The 14,425-nt window shown below is 44.9% G+C and overlaps 1 protein-coding gene across 4 annotated transcripts in view; it reads left to right on the plus strand.

Annotated features, from left to right (window-relative positions):
- Positions 1–14,425, plus strand: part of LOC137346475 (transmembrane protease serine 7-like) — a 134,498-nt gene that overhangs the window by 33,154 nt on the left and 86,919 nt on the right. Inside the window, exon 1 of one of the 4 annotated variants that reach the window (XM_068009932.1) lies at positions 1,139–1,221. The exons of the other annotated variants lie outside the window; for them this stretch is intronic. The gene's annotated coding sequence lies outside the window, so the exon portion shown is untranslated. Of the gene's footprint in view, positions 1–1,138; positions 1,222–14,425 lie in introns of those variants that run through there. 4 annotated transcript variants of the gene reach the window in all.

Here is a 14,425-nt window from a genome sequence, read left to right on the forward strand (position 1 = left end):
AGAAATCAGTTCAGTGGTGCAAGAAGCATGTGAATAATCAGTCCTACATGAACATAGGAAAATGGAGCAGTTGGAATCAGTGTGGGGAAACCAGAAGCAAAAGCACACAGCCTGTGGTGAACCAAAGTGTTGAGTCACTAGGCTGCCTGGTTGGCTATTTGTATCAACTTGGTCTCTTTCACAAGTCAGCAGATGATTTCTCTTTGACAAGGTTACCATATTAGGAAAATGTTCTGAGTGAGATTTGAAATCTGGAACAGTGAGGCAAACTGAAAGTCCTTTTCTAGCAATGGGGTTCCATTTACTTCTTGCAGTCTCTTTTTCAGGTTTCATTTAGTCTCTGCTCTCCTCCCCTGCATCCCGAAATATACACTGCCTGCTGTTAAGCAGATCAAAGAGGTCTTCTCAATTCACTCCTACTCAATTCCCAGCTTTAGAAATCACTGGACAAACCCTCCAGACTCTTTAGGCTCAAAATCTGTTCACTTCTACTGTCTCTGTTCATTCTGTCGACAGTACTACCTCATGAATCGAAGGTACCAAGGGCGCACTGCAAGTGGGGATCTCTCAATTGCAGCACTGCTAGCCCACATTAGCATATATGTAAATGAGGGACTCGGTGAGCAGATCATGGGCATGGCCAAAGGCATAAGAGAATTCAGTAGGTAGAAAGAAAGAACCAGCATTTATATAATGCCTTTTCTGACCCTAGGTTTTATAGCCAATTAAGTACTTCCCAAAGTTTAGTCGCTGTTGTGAAACATGGAAGCTTATTTGTGCACAGTAAGATCCCACCAACAGCAATAAGATAATGACTAGATAATCTGTTCAAGTGATGTTTGTTGAGGGATAAATATTTTCTGCCACACTGAGAGAACTCTCCCCACACTTCTTCAAAATCGTACTATGGAATCTTTTACGTGCACCTGAAAGGGCAGAACGGGGCCTCGGTTTAACGTCTCATCTGACCCCCAGTGAATTTACTACTGTAGGCCAGGCTCCTGGCAGTGTTGCTCCCTGCACTTGGGAGCTCAACACTGGAAAGGGCAGGGAATGGCTGCTGTGGCAGGATTTATATTTGTGCAGCAACTTAAAGGGGAAGGCATCTTCAGGTGCAGTTTTATCACACAGGAACAGTCCCCAAGATAGACTGCCACAGGTCAGGATGAGCGGGGAGGCCAGTTTGACATGTGGAAGTTGGACGGCAAGTGGCAGTTACAGGTTTGTCATGGCATCTGAATTCTCCTCTTCCAAAACCTCTTCTGGTTTCTCTTCCCTGCCTGCTCCTCCTCCTCCTCTAGATATCACTCAGAGAAGACAGAGCCAGATCTGCCAGGCCCTTTTCCTTATGGCCCTGCCATCATTCACCCTCTCCCTACCAAACATCAGCTAAGAGACATCCACCTGAAGGCCCAATAGACGGTGAATTAGAAGGAAGCATAAAAAGTGATGGACTAAACAAAGGTGGCCAGTCGAAGCTGTGGGTGGTGGTTGAGGAAGACAGGCTTTTCTGACTGGAGGAGCAAGGTCAAACAGTCTAAGAACTCAGAATCCACAGGATGATTGCAGAGAGCACACCATGCTGGGTACGGGGGAACATCTGCTAGAATATATGCCAACTGGCAAGGAACGTGGAGAAGTCCACTATCAGCATCTGTAGGACCATGATAGAACACAATGCCCAACTGCTTTATATAGGAACACAAACCAGCCATTTAGTGCCCTCACATTCCTGTGCATATGGCAAAGACAGGACCAGTTTGTCGTGGTTGAGAAGGTTCCATGATAAGGCATTGGGTGGTTAAAATGATAATGAGCTAGTTTTAATGTTGTTAGCCTTATAGACTGTGAATAATAAATAATTTGTTATCCTGCCTTGGCAATCAATAAATAACTCACACCCACTGTGTTGGGAAGTCTCTGATTTATTTTTGGACAGTGAAGAGAGAGATAAAATGCTGAGACACAGGCAGAGATGGCCAGCAGCATGTGAGAAAGCTAGAATATATGAGAGTAGTTGTTGCTTTGTTTTTGTCAGGCAAGATGATCCACTTATGTGAGGAAAGGTAATGTTCATTATTTTGTTTTCTTATGCAAAAGGTTATTCCGATTGAATTTAAGAGAATCTGATAATAACTATTGTCCTGTACATTTACATTGCTAGGGAATAAAGCACCTCAATGATTTGCACCTGGCCTCTTCTCACCATATGTTTATTGGTCACTCTTCTGGGGACATATAATCCCAATCATGGTGATGCCTCAGATTGCTTAATAGCATTGAAGCGTTGATCCAAATTAACTATGTGAAATACTTGCTTGCTGTTCACACGAGTGCATTCTTCATCCATGTCTTCCTGACAATCTGTGTCTCTGCTGACCTGATGCACCTTTTGTTGTGTGTTGGCATACCTTTTGTTGCATTTGCCATCCTGTCTTGCAGATGTTCTCTCTGCTGCCAACATTCCTGTGTGCAGTATCTGAGCTCGGCCTTCTGCACTGCCTTACCAAATGTCCTCAAATCCCACATGTTTTACACTGCTCCTGGTACGCTGGACAACTGAGAAATGGGTGAGTCAGGCCACATTTGCCACAAGGCTTAGTCACATTCATGTTCTTGAGGTTTGTTTCAGCACCTTGCAACAAACTGATCAATGGACTCATCTTGCCTTTGCTGGTAGGTCATAAGCTCAAGCTTATGTACTCAGAAATTGACCTGTACCTTGCGTTGCTCCTTCAAGAATGTACACAGCTTGCAGGGGTCCTTCTGATCTTCAGATACCAATCCTGATGTGTTGATCTGTTGCAGGCCCTCGCTGTCAGTGCAATTTTAATTTTTATAACTTGTTTCTCTGGTTTTTTTCACTCTTGATCCAGGAAACATAGTTCCAACCATTGTCAAAACAGTTTAAATTCAGACGCTATGTCCAACGCCCACTAATCTATAACTGGATACCCGAAAGCTATTTTCTGGATGATCTTGCTTTTTTATAAATATAGGACCTTTACACATTTTCTTTTTCACAGGCACACTTCTTTTATAGGGTCTCTGCTTCACAGGTTTTCTGTCTCACAGGTACAACTTCCTGTTTTCTTTTCTAGACGGGTTTGTTTTTGCAGGCATGCCCCTTTTAAGAGTGAGACTACAATTGCCTTTGTTCATACAGTTTGTCAAATTTTTAACTGTGAGATTCTTTTTAAACTGAGAGTTTTTTTCTGTACTCTGTGGTCAGTACTGCACATTGCAGTACCAGCAGCTGCCACAGACAGTCTTTTACTTTGTGCTGGACCTCCAGTGGCGCTGTTGAGCTCTTCAAGCTGTCTTCGGCTTAGACCCCATCCATGAAACAAAAAACTGGGAATACTAAAGCAGTTATGGCTGTAACTACAGTTTTTCAAATTTTTCAACCCATTGCCAGATTGGTTGAAAGCTCCAATCCCCTGGCAAATTGCCTACTGTACTCACAGAGTTTCAGGTGAACATACTAATTAGGAGCAGGAGTAATCCATTCAGCCCCTCAAGCCTGCTCTACCATTTGATAAGATCATGACTGATATCTGATTGTGGCTTCAACTCTACTTTCCTGTCTACCCTCTATACCCTTTGACTCACTCATCAATCAAGAATCAATCTAACTCAGCCTTAAAAATATTCAATGGCCCTGCCTCCACTGCTCCGTGGAAGAGAATTCCATAGGCTAATGACCCTCTTGAGAGAAAAAATGTCTCATCTCTGTCTTAAATGAGAGACCCCTTATTTTTAATTTGTGTCTCCTGGTTCTAGTCTTTCTCAAAAGAGGAAACAACCTCTGAGCATTCATCCTGTCAAGTCCCCTCAAGATCTTATATGTTTCAATAAGATCACCGTTCATTTTTCTAAACTCCAATGGATACAGGCTCAACCTGTCCAACCTTTCCTCAAAAGATAACCCTCTCAACCCAGGAATCAGTCGAGTGAGCCTTCTCTGAACTGCTTCTAATGCAATTATATCCTCTTTTAATTAAGGAGACCAAAACTGTACACAGTACTTCAGATGTGGTCTCAACAATGCCCTGTACAACTGTAACAAACCTTCCTTACTTTTATGACAGCAAAATACTGCGGATGTTGGAAATCTAAAATGAGAACAGAAAGTGCTGGAAATATTCAGCAGGTCTGGCAGCAGCTGTGCAGGGAGAAATAGAGCTAATGTTTCAGGTCTATTTCCCTTCATCAGAACTGGTAAAAGCTATAAATCTAACAATCTTTGAGCAAGTGAAAGGGGGGAGGGAGAAGAAGAACAAGAAGGAAGGACTGTGATTGGATGGAGGGGGGAAGAGGTTAAATGACAGAGATGTCATGGAACAGAATGCAAATGGAGTGCTAAATAGTTCGAGCAAAAGACAAAGCACGAGTCCAGAGAGAGTGCTAATGGCAGAATAATGAACAGCTCTGTACAAAAGCAAAAACATGAAAAATAAGTTTAAGACTAGCACATGGTTAAAAAATAAATAATTAAGAAAATATATATATAAATAAAATTAAAATCAAAATAATAAATAAGCAAAAAATAATGGGGCTCATTGTCTGAAATTATAGAACTCAATAGTGAGTTCAGAAGGATGTCGAGTGCCTAATCAGAAGATGAGGTACTGTTCCTTGAGTTGATGTTCACTGGAACACTACAGCAGGCCGAGGACAGATATGTGGGCATGTTGCAGGGTGGTGAATTAAAATGGCAAGCAACCGGAAGCTCGGGATCATGCTTGCGGACTAAGTGGAGATGTTCTGCAAAGCCATCGCCCAATCTATGTTTAGTCTCCCCAGTGTAGAGGAGACCGCACTGTGAGCAGCGAATATAGTATATTGAATTTAAAGAAGTACAAGTAAATTGCTACTTTACCTGGAAGGAGTGTTTGGGGCCTTGGATGGTGAGGACAGAGAAGATCAAAGGGCAGGTATTACACCTGCGATTGCATAGGAAGGTGGCGGGGGAAAGGGATAAGCTGTTGGGGGTGACGGAAGAGTGGACCAGGGGGTCGCAGAGATAAAGGTCCCTTTGGAGGGCTGGAAGGGGAGGGGAGGGGAGGGGAAGATGTGTTTGGTGGTGGCATCATACTGGAAGGTGGCAGAAATGGCAGAAGATGATCCTTTAAATGTGGAGGCTGGTGCAGCGGTAAGTGAGGACAAGGGGAACCCTGTCACACGTCTGGTAGGGAGGGGAAAGGGTGAGGACAGACATGCGGGAAATGGGTCAGACACGGTCGAGGGCCCTGTCAACCACAGAGCAGGGGAATACTCAGTTGAGGAAAAAGGAAGACATAATAGAGGTGCTGTTGTGGAATGTTACATCATCAGAACAGATGCGTCAGATACAGAGAAACTGGGAGAATGGAATGGAATCGAATCCTTACAGAAGGCAAGGTGTGAGGAAGTGTAGTCAAGATAGCCGTGGGAGTCGGTAGCTTATAATAAATACTAGTGGACAGCCTATCCCCAGAGATGGAGACAGAGAAGTCAAAGAAGGGAAGTGTAAGAGATGGGCCATGTGAAGGGGAGAGAAGGGTAGAAATTGGAAGCACAGTTGATGAAGTTTTCCAGTTCGGGGCGAGAGCAGGAAGCGGCACCGATACAGTCATTAATGTACTGGAAAAATAGTTGGGAAGGGGGCCTGAGTAGACTGGAACAAGGAATGTTCAACATATCTCATAAAAAGACAGGCATAACTAGGACCTATACAGCTACCCATAGCAACACCTTTTATTTGGAGGAAGTGAGTGAAGTTGAAGGAAAAGTTGTTCAATGTGAGAACAAGCTCAGCCAGGCAGAGGAGGATGGTGGTGGATGGCGACTGGGTGGGCCTCTGTTCAAGGAAGAAGTGGAGAGCCCTCAAACCATCCTGGTGGGGGATGGAGGTGTAGAGAGATTGGACGTCCATAGTGAAAAGGAGGCAGTTAGGGCCAGGAAACTGGAAACTGTCGAAGTGATGTAGGGTGTCAGAAGAGTCACGGATGTAGGTGGGAAGAGACTGGACCAGGGGAGAAAAAATAGAATCAAGATAGGAGGAAATCAGTTCAGTGGGGCAGGAACAGGCTGCAATGATGGGTGTACCGAGACAGTCCTGTTTGTGGATTTTGGGAAGGAGATAGAAGCAGGCTGTCCGGGGTTGTGGGACTATGAGGTGGGAAGCTGTAGAGGGAAGATCTCCAGAGGCGATGAGGTCAGTGACAGTCCTGGAGACAGTGGCTTGATGTTCGGTGGTGGGGTCATGGTCCAGCGGGAGGTAGGAAGAAGTATTCGAGAGTTGGTACTCAATCTCTTCAAGGTAGAGGTCAGTGCACCAGACAACAAAGATACCACCCTTGTCAGCAGGTTTGATCACAATGTCAGGGTTAGACCTGAGAGAACGGAGTGCAGCAAATTCACAGAGAGAGAGGTTAGAGTGAGTGAAGGGGGCAGAGAAATTAAGACGGCCAATATCATGCCTACAGTTTTCAATGAAAAGATCAAGAGCAGGTCAGAGGCCAGAGGGAGGGGTCCAGATGGAGGGAGAATACACGAGGCGGGTGAATGGGTCTGCTGGTGGTCAAAGAAGTGAGCCTGGAGGCGAAGGCGACGGAAGAAAAGCTCAGCAGCGTGTCGAGTGCAAAATTCATTGAGGCGAGGGTGTAAGGGATAAAACTGAGGCCTTTGTTAAGTACAGATCATTCAGTGTCAGAGAGGGGAAGGTCAGAAGATATTGTTAATATACAGCAAGGGCTGAGATTAGGAGAAGGGTTGGGGTCAGAGGAAAGGGAAGGGGAAGAACGATTTTATTTTATTTCTTTTTTTAATATAGATATTCTTTTTTAATTATTGATTTTTTAATCACTTACTAGTTTTAAACTTACTTTTCCTGTTTTTGCTTTCATACAGATCTGTTCATTATTCTGCCATTAGTACTCTCTCTGGACTCATGCTTTGTCTTTCACTATAACTATTTAGCACTCCATTTGCATTCTGTTCCGTGACATCGCTGTCATTTAATCTCTTCCCCATCCGTCCTATCACAGTCCTTCCTCTTGTTCTTCTTCCCCCTCCCCCCTTTCACTTGCTCAAAGACTGTTACATTTCTAACTTTTGCCAGTTCTCATGAAGGGTCATAGACCTGAAATGTTAACTCTATTTCTCTCTACACCGATGTTCCAGACTTGTTGAGTATTTCCGGCACTTTCTGTTCTCATTCCTTACTTTTATATTTCATTCCCCTTGCAATAAATGACAACATTCCATTTATAGGATCACAGGAAATAGGAACAGGAGTAGGCCACTCGGCCCATCGAGCTTGCTCCGCCATTCAAACTGATCATGGCTGATCATCTACCTCTATGCCATTTTTCCCCACTATCCCCATATCCCTTGATCTCATTAGTATTCAGAAATCTATTGATTTCTGTCTTGAACATGCTCAATAATTGAGCTTCCACAGCCCTCTGGGGTAGAGAATTCCATAGATTTACCACCCTCCTCATCTCAGTTTTAAATGGCCTGCCCCTTATTCTATGTCCCCTTGTTTTAGACTCACCAGCCAGAGGAAACATCTCATCCACATATACCCTGTCACTCCCTGAGAGAATTCTGTAAATTTCAATGAGATCACTTCTTATTCTTCGAAACGTTAGAGAATACAGGCCCAGTTTCTGCAATCTCTCCTCCTAAGACAATCCCACCATCCCAGGAATTAGTCTGATGAACCTCCATTGCACTCCCTCTCTATGGCAAGTATATCGTTCCTTAGATAAGGAGACCAAAACTGTACACAATACTCCACGTGCGGTCTCATCAAGGCTTTATGCAATTCCAGCAATACATCTTTACACCTGCACTCAAATCTCCTTGCAATGACGGCCAACATACCATTTGCCTTCTTAATTGCTTGTTGCACCTGCATATTCGCTTTTAGTGACTCATGAACAAGAATACCCAAGTTTCTTTGGACATCAACACTTCCCAACCTCTCACCATTTAAGAAATACTCTGCCTTTCTGTTTTTTCTACCAAAGTGGATCACTTCACACTTATTCACATTATATTCCATCTGCCGTATTCTTGCCCATTCACTTAGCCTGTCCAAATCCCCTCGAAACCTCCTTGCATCCTCCTCACAACTTACATTCCCACCTAGCTTTGTGTCATCAGCAAATTTGGAAATATGACAATTGGTACAATACTACAAGTAACATCCTCAAAAACTCGAACAGGTTTGTCAAACATGATTTCCCTTTCACAAATCCATGTTGACTCTGCCCAATCAGATTATTTTCCAAGTGTCCAGTTATCACATCCTTTATAATAGATTCTAACATTTTCCCGACTACTAATGTCAAACTAATAGGTCTGTAGTTCTCCGTTTTCTCTCTCACTCGCTTCTTAATTAGTGGGGTTACATTTGCTACTTCCTAATCTGCAGGAACCCTTTCAGAATCTAGAGAATTTTGAAAGATAATCATCAATGCATCCACTATCTCTATAGTCACCTCCTTCAGTACTCTGCGATGTAGCTCATCTGGTCCAGGGGATTTATCAACTTTCAATCCAATTAATTTTTCAAGTTCTTTCTTTTTGTTCTTTTGGGCCTCCTTATCTCGAGAGACAATGGATACGCGCCTGGAGGTGGTCAGTGGTTTGTGAAGCAGCGCCTGGAGTGGCTATAAAGGCCAATTCTGGAGTGACAGGCTCTTCCACAGGTGCTGCAGAGTACTACCTCTTTATTGATACTAATTACTTTCAGTTCCTCATTTTTACAAGTCCCTTGGTTCCTTAGTATTTCTGGGAGATTTTCTATATCTTCTTCCGTGAAGACAGACACAAAGTAATTGTTTAGTCTTTCCGCCATTTTCTCATTCTCCACCACAAACTCTCCTGTCTCCGCCTGTAATGGACCCACATTCGTCCTTGTTAATCATTTCCTTTTCACATACATAAAGAAGCATTTACAGTCTGCCTTTATGTTTCCAGCTAGATTGCATTCTAATCTCTTTTCCCTTTCTTTATCAGGGCAGGTGGTGACGTAGTGGTATTGTCACTGGACTAGTAACCCAGAGACCCAGGGTATTGCTCTGGGGGCATGGGTTCAAATCCCACCACAGCAGAAGGTGGAATTTGAATTCAATTAATAAATCTGGAATTAAAAAGCTAGTCTAATGATGGCCATGAAACCGTTGTCAATTGTTGTAAAAACCCATCTGGTTCACTAATGTCCTTTAGGGAAGGAAATCTGCTGTCCTTACCTGGTCTGGCCTACATGTGATTCCCGACCCACAGCAATGTGGTTCACTCTTACATGCCCTCTGAAATGGCCCACAAAGCCACTCAGTTGTATCTAGCTGCTACGAAGTTAATAAAAAGGAATGAAACCGGATGGACCACCCGGCATCGACCTAGGCACCGGAAACGACAAAGGCAAACCCAGCCCTGTGGACCCTGCAAAGTCCTCCTTACTAACATCTGGGGGATTGTGCCAAAGGTGGGAGAGCTGTCCCACAGACTCGTCAAACAACAGCTTGACATAGTCATACACACGGAAACATATCTGACAATGTCCCAGACGCTGCCAGCACCTTCCCCAGATATGTCCTGTCCCACCGGCAGGACAGGCCCAGCAGAGGTGGCGGCACAGTGGTATACAGTAGGGAGGGAGTTGCCCTGGGAGTCCTCAAGATCGACTCTGGACCCCATGAACTCTCATGGCATCAGATCAAACATGGACAAGGAAACCTCCTACTGATTACCACCTACCGCCCTCCCTCAGCTGATGAGTCAGTACTCCTCCATGTTGAACAGCACTTGGACTCTGGGTGGGGGACTTCAATATCCATCACCAAGAGTAGCTCGGTAGCACCACTACTGGCCGAGTCCTAAAGGACATATCTGCTAGACTGGGTTTGCGGCAGGTGTTGAGGGAACCAACAAGAGGGGAAAACATACTTGACCTCGTCCTCACCAATCTGCCTGCCGCAGATGCATCTGTCCATGACAGTATTGGTAGGAGTGACCACCGCACAGACTTTGTGGAGAAGAAGTCCCGTCTTCACATTGAGGATATCCTCCTTCGTGTTGTGTGGCACTACCACTGTGCTAAATGGGATAGATTTTGAACAGATCTAGCAATGCAAAACTGGGCATCCATGAGGTGCTGTGGGCCATCAGCAGCAGCAGAATTGTACTCAACCACAATCTGTAACCTCATGGCCCGGCATATCCCCCACTCTACCATTACCATCAAGCCAGGAGACCAACCCTGGTTCAAGGAAGAGTGCAGGAGGGCATGCCAGGAGCAGAACCAGGCATACCCCAAAATGAGGTGTCAACCTGGTGAAGCTACAACACAGGGCTATCTGCGTGTCAAACTGCGTAAGCGATCCCATAACCAACGGATCAGATCTAAGCTCTGTAGTCCTGCCACATCCAGCCGTGAATGGTGGTGAACAATTGAACAACTGACTGGAGGAGGTGGCTCCACAAATATCCCCATCCTCAATGATGGGGGAGCCCAGCACATCAGTGCGAAAGATAAGGCTGAAGCATTTGCAACAATCTTCAGCCAGAAGTGCCGCGTTGATGATCCATCTCGGCCCCCTCCTGAAGTCCCCAGCATCACAGATGCCAGATGGGTACAGTAGCACAGTGGTTATGTTGCTGGACTAGTAATCCAGGGACCTGGTCTAATGAGCTGGAGAAATGAATTCAGCTACAGCTACAACTCTGGCATCTACCCTGCAATGTGGAAAATTGCCTAGGTATATCCTGTACACAAAAAGAAAGACAAGTCCAACCCGGCCAATCACCACCCTACTCTCAATCATCAGTAAAGTGATGGAAGGTGTCATCAAGCAGCACTTGCTTAGCAATAACCTGCTCAGTTTGGGTTCCGCCAGGACCTCTCAGCTCCTGACCTCATTACAGCCTTGGCTCAAACATGGACAAAAGAGCTGAACTCAAGAGGTGAGGTGAGAGTGACTGCCCTTGACATCAAGGCAGCATTTGACCGAGTATGGCATCAAGGAGCCCTGGCAAAACTGAAGTCAATGGGAATCAGAGGGAAAACACTCCGCTGGTTGGAGTCATACCTAACAAAGGAAGATGGTTGTGGTTGTTGGAGGTCAATCATCTGAGCTCCAGGACATCACTGCAGGAGTTCCTCAGGGTAGTGTCCTAGGCCCAACCATCTTCAGCTGCTTCATCAATGACTTTCCTTCAATCATAAGGTCAGAAGTGGGGATGTTCACTGATGATTGCACAATGTTCAGCACCATTCATGACTCCTCAAATACTGAAGCAGTCCATGCAGAAATGCAGCAAGACCTGGACAATATCCAGGCTTGGGCTGATAGGTGGCAAGTAACATTCGCACCACACAAGTGCCAGGCAAAGACCACCTCCAACAAGAGAGAATCTAACCATCTCCCCTTGACATTCAACAGCATTACCATCGCTGAATCCCCCACTATCAACATCCTAGGGGCTACCATTGACCAGAGGCTTAGAATCCTGAGGCAAGTAACTCACCTCCTGACTCCGCAAAGCCTGTCTACCATCTACAAGGCACAAGTCAGGAGTGTGATGGAATACTCTCCACTTGCTTGGATGGGTGCAGCTCCAACAACACTCAAGAAGCTCGACACCATCGAGGACAAAGCAGCCCGCTTGATTGGCACCCCATCTACAAACATTCACTCCCTTCACCACCAGCGCACAGTGGCAGCAGTGTGTACCATCTACAAGATGCACTGCAGCAATGCACCAAGGCTCCTTCGACAGCACCTTCCAAACCCGCAACTCTACCAACTAGAAGGACAAGGGCAGCAAATGCATGGGAACACCACCACCTGCAAGTTCCCGTCCAAGTCACACACCATCCTGACTTGGAACTATATCACTGTTCCTTCACTGTCGCTGGGTTAAAATCCTAGAAGTTCCTTCCTAACAGCACTGTGGGTGTGCCTACCCACATGGACTGCATGGCTTTTCTGTTCTTCCAACCAAAGTGGACAAGTTCACACTTTCCCACATTATTCTCTATCTGCCAAATTTTTGCCCACTAACTTAACCTATCTATATCCCTTTTCAGTTTCATGTCCTCCTCACAACTTACTCTCCTACCTACCTTTGTGCCATCAGCAAATTTAGCAATCATACATTCGGTCCCTCCATCCATGTCATTGATATAGATTGTAACTACTTCAACACCTCCCAGGTCCAGTCTGCAATCCTAGCTCACTGCACCGCTGTGGGGTCTCCTGCCAACTGCTCTTCACCTGAATCTTCAGCAACTCCAGCTAAGCAATTAGCTATTCTTTGTTCTTTCTTAGTGTGTTCTTCAGAAAAAACATCAAACTTTGCCACAATATAAATATTTGGTGGCCTTCAGAAAATTAAATCTCATGCGTTGCTGCCATATAATATTATTTGTTCCTTTACTTGCATACGAATTAGGAGCAGGAATAGGCCACTCGACCCCTCAAGCCTGTTCTACCATTCAATAAGTTCATGGCTGAACTGATTACTCCACATTTCCACCTACCCCTGATAACCTTCCACCCTCTTGCTTATCAAGAATCTATTTACCTCTGCCTTAAAAATATTCAAAGACTCTGCTTCCACCACCTTTTCAGGAAGAGAATTCTAAAGACTCACCACCCTCCGAGAGAAAAAATTTCTCCTCATCTCTGTCTTAAATGGGCGACCTCTTATTTTAAACAGTGATCCCTAGTTTGAGATTCTCCCAGAAGGGGAAAAAATCCTTTCCACATCCATCCTGTCAAGACCCCTCAGGATCTTATATGTTTCAATCAAGTCACCTCTTACTCTTCTAAATTCCAGTGGCCTTTGGGCCGTGAGCTATTGCAAAATTCACAGGACTACAAGGAACAGCCAAAGATATGTGGGTTTTTATTATAACTTAACTATAACAGGAGCCACACCATCACACATCCCACCCTGTCAGACTACATCCACAACTCCCTGGTCATGTGTGACGCAACATCACTTCCTCAGTGACCTTCATTTACAGTCTCTTAAGGTGGTCACCTCTTAAGATCATCCCACAACAGCAGGAGTACAGGAGTACTCAGTGAAAGATACAAATATCCAGATTGCAAGGAAAAACAATTATCGCACCCTTGGGTTACACTACTGTATAGTTAGATATTGGACAGTATACAATACCACGACTGCAGTCCATCCATCTCCTTTTCTGCCATAGGAGAGGCCGTCACTGAAATCTCACATGAGATTCTCAAGTCACTTGCTAGGGAAGATTAGCTTGGCAGTTGTACTCTGTTGCCATATTCCCAGTCTTTAGCTTGACTGGACCTTCTTCTAGGTCATCTATCCTTTATGATGTTGCAGTGGCAGAGGTGACATCTAAACCCATCAAGTTTGAGTACCCCTGCTCAGTGTCAATCCAGTATTTAATTGGACTCCTCATGCCAGGGGGCTGTTGGGAGTGGGACCAGAAACAGGAATACCATCAATGAACAAGTGGCCACTCCATATCCAGTACCCCACTGGATGTCAACCCAGTATTTAGAGACCACATTCTAAGCTCCAAACACCAGGACTGACTCGAGCAGGGCTTGACCCCCTCACTTTCTAACTCAGAGCGGGCAATGCTATCACTGAGCCAAAGACACATTCCAAGCACTGCAGTCCAACAGAATACCAAAAGAAAAAGATTCAATTTGTGACAGTCACTCATTGGCAGTGGCAATCACTCATACTGATTTAAACACGTAACCTGGTTTGATGCATGTCACTTTTAAAATTAAACAAGTAGTTCCTCTGAAGGCTCAGTGGGTAATTGCACTGTCTGGTGTGTCATTGAGCTATTCAAAACAAGGATGTCCAAGATTTCATCCCTGGTCTTTGCTGATTCAGCTGCCCTCATCTATAGCAGCAGCAGGGTGTAATGAATAGCTTCAATGCCCCAGGATTAGGGAGGGGGAAACATGGATTCTCAGTCTTGATCACTATTTATCTGCAACTGAGCTCTTGGAAATAGTTTTTCAAAGTGGTCCCATCTTCAGGTGTTACCTGGGCTCAGTGGGGAGTACTCTCACTCATGAGTCAGAAGATTGTGGATTCAAGTCCCACTCCAGGGACTTAAGCACACAATATAGGCTGACAGTGTATTACTGAGGGAATGCTGCACTGTCAAAGGTGCCATCTTTTGGATGAGACATTAAACCAAGGCTCAGTCTGCCCTCTCAGGCGGATATAAAATATCCCTTAGCACTGTTTCGAAGAAGAGGGAGGGAATTATCCCTTGTGTCCTGGCCAATATTTATCCCTCATACAAAACCAGATTATCAGGTCTTTATCACATTGCCGTTTGAGGGACCTTGCTGTGTGTAAATCGGCTGATGCATTTCCTACATTACAACAGTGAGTACATTTCAAAAGTACA

The sequence above is a fragment of the Heterodontus francisci genome, chromosome 30 (assembly GCF_036365525.1).
Source record: "Heterodontus francisci isolate sHetFra1 chromosome 30, sHetFra1.hap1, whole genome shotgun sequence".
NCBI lineage: Eukaryota > Metazoa > Chordata > Chondrichthyes > Heterodontiformes > Heterodontidae > Heterodontus > Heterodontus francisci.